We start from the raw sequence: 7,370 nt of genomic DNA, 5'->3' as shown, positions 1-7,370 counted from the left end.
ATGGCGGTTTAAGTGTATGATGCATAAAAGGAGTAGAATGAGTCGCCCCTAACTAGGTAAGAATATTAGCGTGAACAGGTTCAAGTAAATCTGGGGCCTAATGTTGGGGATGTTATCTGCGGTGTGACCCGCCCTAGTTGGGCTGGGTCACCAAGTGGGCGACTCATCCTTTGGCGATTTAAGCTTTGGTCCAATAGGCCCGGGAGCTGGATGGCGGTTCAAGATCCTCGTGGAGAACCAATTATCGGGAAGTATTCCAGTCTTGGAAAGCACGACGATTTAGAGATAGAAAGACTCACGACTTGCGTGAGGGCAAGGATTCTTGTAAACCCTAAGGGCTCGACCTATATATAAAGGCGAGTCCCAGGGAAGGAGGGGTAGGTTAGAAATCATCGAGTGCTAGGTTAGGCGAGTTACGCCCTCCTTGTAATCAAAACAATATCAATACAACACCAAGCAGGACGTAGGCTTTTACCTCCTTACGAGGGGCCGAACCTGGGTAAATCTCTGTCTCGCTCCCGATCAACCCCTTTGAGTCGCCACCAAAGTGTGATGGCTCCAACACTAAGTCCTTTCACGAGGACATCTGCCGTGACAAAACCACGACAGTAACCACACAAATAACTCAACTATACTAAAACATCATCGAACCTTAAGTGTGCAGACCCTGCGGGTTCGAGAACTATGTAGACATGCCCCGAGGCACTCCTCGGTCAATATCCAATAGCGGGACCTGGATGCCCATATTGGATCCTACATATTCTCCGAAGATCTTATCGGTTGAACCTCAGTGTCAAGGATTCATATAAGCTCGTATGTCATTCCCTTTGTCCTTCGGTATGTTACTTGCCCGATATTTGATTGTCGGTATCCGCATAGCTATTTCAATCTCGTTACCGGCAAGTCTCTTTACTCGTTCCGTAATACAAGATCCCTTGACTTACACTTAGTCACATTGCTTGCAAGGCTTGTGTGTGATGTTGTATCACCGAGTGGGCCCCGAGATACCTCTCCGTCACACGGAGTGACAAATCCCAATCTTGATCCATACTAACTCAACGGACACCTTCGGAGATACCTGTAGAACACCTTTATAGTCACCCAATTACGTTGTGACGTTTGATGCACAAAAGGTATTCCTCCGGTGCCAGTGAGTTATATGATCTCATGGTCATAGGAACAAATACTTGACACGCAGAAAACAATAGCAATAAGACGACATGATCAATATGCTACGTTCATAGTTTGGGTCTTATCCATCATGTGATTCTTCTAATGATGTGATCCCGTTATCAAGTGACAACACTTGCCTATGGCCAGGAAACCTTGACCATCTTTGATCAACGAACTAGTCAACTAGAGGCTCACTAGAGACAGTGTGTTGTCTATGTATCCATACATGTATTTGAGTTTCCAATCAATACAATTCTAGCATGGATAATAAACGATTATTATGAACAAGGAAATATAGTAATAACTAATTTATCATTGCCTCTAGGGCATATTTCCAACAAAAACATGCAAAAGAGCATCATGAATATTATGAAAAGCACTTTATTTTTATGGTACAGTGGTATATACAAGGGGATAATTATTTTTATGAGAAACTTCCTTGAAAAATTCTACATTGTTTCCATGAGCATGAACACATGTGCTCAAGCTCGACCCTCACTTCTTTAATGCATAACTTTCCAATTGATTCTCTATTAAGACCCAAGTAAACTTTTTGTTTTAAATTTTTGAAATTTCCTTGTTTGTTTCACCTACGCCTAAAGAAAGAAAACAATAAAACAAAAACAAAACAAAAACAAAATCTACTTAGTGATAGAAGCAAACAAGCATACGCGAAAATATTAACCCCATGATATTGCTCCCTCACAACGGTGCGAGAAATGAGCTTCATAATCCCCAAGTGCAAGGAACCATCGTATCACTTTCCAAAGATGGAATTGGTAAGTATGGAGTGTTGAACCCATAAGGAGCTAAAGGTAAGATCAACATTCTCTCAAGACCTATCTGCCACCGATACGACTCTACATACACCGAATGTTTGCTTCTATCTAGTAACAAGAAATAAAACTGTGTTGTGGGTATAAAGAGGATAGCTTTGCATGATATTGGAGAACTAAAATATGAAAATAGTTGCTAAACTAAATATATTTAGAATATATTACAAATAACGAGTGTGCAATAATGATGGTATGGTGTGAGGAATCATCCTTGGCAATTGATAACAAGATCGGTAATCATTCTTGCAATTTATATGAGGGAGAGGCATGAGCTAACATAATTTCCGTAATTGGATCATATGAACTTATGATTGGATCTTTAGCAAGCATGCACAACTATTATAAATCATTAAGGTAAACCCAACCATAGCATTAAACATCAAGTCCCCTTGACTCCCATACGTAAACAAACCCCCTTACTCGGGTGTAAGCTTCTGTCACTCTAGCCACCCACTATAAGCTAATCATGAACAGATTGCAACATCCTCCAGCATGAATCTTTCACGTGTGTGCCTCACGGAAGGCACCTTAGGACAGCACCAAAATAAAACATACACTCAAACCAATCAAGATCATCAATCAACCCAAAGGACAACATAATTCTACTCAAACATCATAGGATGAAAACACAACATTGATTAATAATATGTGGCATGAAACACCATGTTCAGGTAGAGGATTACAGCAGGGTGCGAGAGAGTGGACAGCTGAAAATAGATAAGGAAGGTGATGAAGATGATGATGTTGATGAAGACGATCACAATGGCGATGGATCCCCCGGCAGCACTCTGACACCGCTGGAAGAGAGGGGGAGAGAGTCTCCCCCATATGCTTCCTCCTCCATGGCCTCTCACCATATAGGCAGAGGTTCTCCCTTGGTACTTGGCCGCCATGGTTCCCTGAGGGGCGAGAGCCCCTCCGAGATTGGATCTCTCTCTCTGTTTCTCTCCTCTTTTCACTGTTGTTTTTTGTCCCTTCATCGTTTTTTAAATATCTGCAGATCCGTAACTCCAAGTGGGCTCAAATTTTGAGGGGATTTTTATCTGGAAAATATCTTCCTTGCGAACAAATAAGGACCCCAAACGACTTAAGGGGTGGCCAGAATCGATCATTGCGCCCTCCCCCGGGCCACGCCATGTTGTCTTGTGATAGCCTCGAGCATCGTGCGGTGTTGATTCTTCTTCCCGAAATTCACATATATTCCCAAAAAAATCTTCGTACATTTTTATCGTGTTTGGATTCCATATGATATGGATTTTTTCTGACACAAAAAAACACACAAAACCAGGAACTATCATAGGGCAGTCGATAAGTCAGTTAGTTCCAAAAAATAATATAAAATCTTGCTAAAAGTATATGAAAGTCATAGAATATTGGCATGAATACTTCATAAATTATCGATACGTTGAAGACATATCACTTTGCCACTCCCTTTCCTTCTTCTCCGGTTGTTTCTTGGATGTCACTTCATCTGGAATGAAATCCTCATCCTCATCATTAGAATTCTTCTATCTCCCAACCATGGTGGATGCCTTGGGCAAGCCATGAGATTTGGGAGTCCATGGGTCATCAGAGCTCACTTTAGGACTGGTGCCCGCATTAAGATCCAAACTTGGCTCTCTATGCTGATACTGACTGTCTTCTTACTCGAATATGTTGATCACTGACCCTCTGAAGTAGATATGGAGGAGTAGACTAGATGAGCATCACAAAATTCACAAGTTTTTGCAAGTTTGAACACGAAAAGTTAGTTTTAGGTATTCACACTAGGAAATTTGATTCCATCGAGTTTTAGGTTTCAGAATTTTCGAGGCAACAAACAACGGTAACAGAAACTTGGTCACACAGTTTTGATTTCACCAAAGTTATGCTCGGGAACCCTAAAACCCCGTTTGGTGACACCGATAGGATTTTTTTTTGATTGAGAAGTCCTTGTGTTGTGGATTAACCCACACGGATGACACCGAGACGTTTCGACTCGGTGACTCCGAGATTGCATACTGCACAGACCTAACCCTAAAAAAATTTTGTTCGACCTATTCTAAGGAACTTTTGAGTGATTGGGATTATTGCAAAACGTGGCTAGAGTTGTAACAAGACCTAATGTGCATGAATTGGAATTAGGAGCGCACAACGGGTCAAATATTACCCTAACTTGCCGGGTCTTCTCTATGGCAGCAACAACGGCGAAGATTCCATTGATGACGAAGGATTCCTGCGGCGAGGGCATGCAGGAGAAGATGGAGGTCGTCCGAAGACGTGGGCGGCGACAGTTGTGGGGTGCTGGAGTCCTTGCTTTGAAGAAAATTTTCAAAGTGTGGACATGCGAATATATATATATACCCACCTGTTATCGATGACACCGAGAAAGAGATTTTGGTTCCACCAAGATGCATAAGTGTATGTTGACACAACAACTCGATGACGCCAAAATTTATCGATCTGTGGTACCAAGGTAGAAAACCATATCAACCCTACCTCGTTGGAACTGAGTTTGGAATATTGGTCACACCAAGAAACACTTGGGAGGATTTGGAAGTAAGCTCTTGTCGAATCGATGGCTCCAAGTGCTCCTCACCCAGAGGGTCCAAAAAACTCTTGCTCAAATTTTGTGATGAAGCATGAATATAATTTGAGATGAGAAAGCATAGATAGCTAGAGGGGTACTAAAACATTCTTGTACATCCAATTGGCCAGAAAAATAAAAGCGAAATATAACAACAATTGGATGTCCTCGAATGGAGATAAAGATGAATACCAATATGCTCACACAATAATATGTCAATTAGAATATGTCAAACATGCACAGCCACTCTAGTATCTACCAAGCACTTTGGCGATGACGAAGTACATTGACTTAAGGAGCCAAGCAAGAGTGCTTGATCATAGGGCATACCTATTGTTTAAGCACATGTGGGGTTGCCACTTTTACATAAAGCTTTCAATGTATTCACATCTTGCGAGATGCTTTGACTCAATTCTCAGAGTAAAGCTCCCCCTTGATGTGATATCCCCTTTTACATGGATAAACTAACCTTGGGTTTTGTCGTTGAAGACTTCATTTAGGTTTAGTAGTAGTGGATGCTCTTTGTTCATGAAGATCATCTTGAATTGGGAGTTATCCTTCTTGTTTTATACTCTTCTCACCTACATGAATTAGTCCCACAGAAGGAACAAATACATGGATATCTATGGGCATGAAATGAAGCAAATGTATGATGATGTCCATTGATGCATTAATTACCTTGTCCCTTGCTTACCAATGAGGGATTTCGTGACTCCTTGAACTATTGCATAGAGTTGGAGTTGATTGCATTAGTTCTTGCCAATGATGAGTGTGAGTGAAGTTAGTTGGCAGAGTCACCCCTCAAGAACTTCTTTACTTCTTCTTCTTGGGAACCACATTAACTTGATGGGGATCCTTGGAGTTGAAGTAGCACTTGATGAAGTAGAGCTAGTAGTTGCCTTGGGAACCCACTTGACCATGCCTTGATATTCTTGTTTAAATGAGTCAATATCCTCTTGAAGCTTGTCTTTGCTCCTGAGCTTGTGGTCTTGCGGCGGAAGATCATCTTAAGCTTTTATTCCCTTAGAGAGTAAGATCATATTCCTTTTGGGGAACAAACTTCATCTTGATGTATTGATCTTCTTCCCATTCAACTCCATTGGCATTGAACTTTCGTTCAGAACCAACACATTGGTTTTTTGGTGCCATCCTTGTTTGCGCACAATCTCCTCAAATTGCTTACTTTCGGCGAGACTCTTATAGACACCATTTCTCTATAATTCCTTTCAATAAAACATTTTCTAGCTCAAGTGTAACTTGGCTAAGAGAATCATTAGAGGAATCAATAGAACTACTAGAAGCAACATCATTAGATTTAGCATTTTTATTGCTGCTACTAGATGAAGAACCTCTCTTGCCATTGTTACTAGTTTGCTTAGATTTAACTTGTGGCACAAATGTAGACAAGAGTAATCATTTGGCATGATAAGAAGAACTATTCTTTCGAAGATCGTCATTGATATCTTTAAGAAATTCATGCTCTCGCTCTAAATTTAGCTTCTTGGAGCGTAGCTTCTCAAGAATTCTTAGAAGCTCTCTATGATCTTCTTGAGTAGATTCATGAGCTAACTTAAGAGTGTTTAGTTCCTTAGTTAGGCACTCAACCTCCTTCTTATCATCATCACACAACTTATCTTGACTAGCATGATTATTATCAAATTCATTTTGACTAACATCACTAGTTTTATCAAAGAGCAAGTCATCATCTCCTAGTAACTCATCCTCGTCACTATTAATGTCAATGCATTCGGGGTGTGATATCTTTGGGACTATAGCCATGAAGAAACTTCTAATTCCTTCATTTGGTGAATCAAATAAGTTGGAGAAAATGAGTGCTAGTCTGACAACACCTTCATCTTCACTATAGTCGGAGTTGGAGTGGTAACTTCTCTCGGATTGGTTGTCAAATTCGGAGCCATGGATCCATTCACCAATATGAGCTTGATGTATTCTTCTTGTGTAGCTCTTGGTGTACTTGTCTTTCTTGTTCGAGTCCTTGCTTCTCCGGGAGGGCTTTCGTTTATAGCGATCTTCTCTACTCCTTATCTCTCTTCGAGGTGACTTATCTCTTGAGCTTCTTCTTCTAGGCGACTCTTCTCTTCTCTTGGAGGGGGTCGTGCACTCATTGGAAAAGTGTCTGGGTCTTCCACAATTGTAACAATTCTGATCACGATTAGAAGAATGATTCTCTTCATATCTTCAGTTGGAGCTTCTCTCTTTGCATCTATTCTTGTAGAACTTCTTGAATTTTTTGACCATGAGGCTTATCTCTTCATTGGTAACAAGGTTGTCACTTGAGGTAGAGGGAGTGTCACTTGTGGCTTTGTATGCACCGCTAGATTTGTTGTGGAGCTCTTCTTTGTCCTTGAGAGACATTTCATCAGCAACAATCCTTCCAATGACTTCCATAGGCTTCAGATCAGTTTGGCATGATTTGGATCAATGTGAACACGGTGTCGTACTTCCCATCCAAGGCTCTAAGGATCTTCTTGATGATGAATTTGTCGGCCATGTCTTCACTTCCTAAGCCGGGAAACTCATTTGTGATGAGAGCAAGCCTAGAGTACATTTCTGCGATTCCCTCACCATCCTTCATCTTGAACTTGTGAAATTGACTTTGAAGCACATCCAACTTAGATTCCCTAACAGATTTGGTTCCTTTGTGCATACCAACCAATGTTCCTAAATTTCCTTTGCATTCTGAAGACGACTTATCTTGTCGAACTCTTCGGGGCATAGGCAGTTGAATAGAATGTCGTATGCTTGAGCATTGTATTGCAACATCTTTAATTCTT

The sequence above is a fragment of the Hordeum vulgare genome, chromosome 6H, assembly GCF_904849725.1.
Source record: "Hordeum vulgare subsp. vulgare chromosome 6H, MorexV3_pseudomolecules_assembly, whole genome shotgun sequence".
Taxonomy (NCBI): Eukaryota; Viridiplantae; Streptophyta; class Magnoliopsida; order Poales; family Poaceae; genus Hordeum; species Hordeum vulgare.
Note: the sequence above shows the minus strand (reverse complement) of the source record.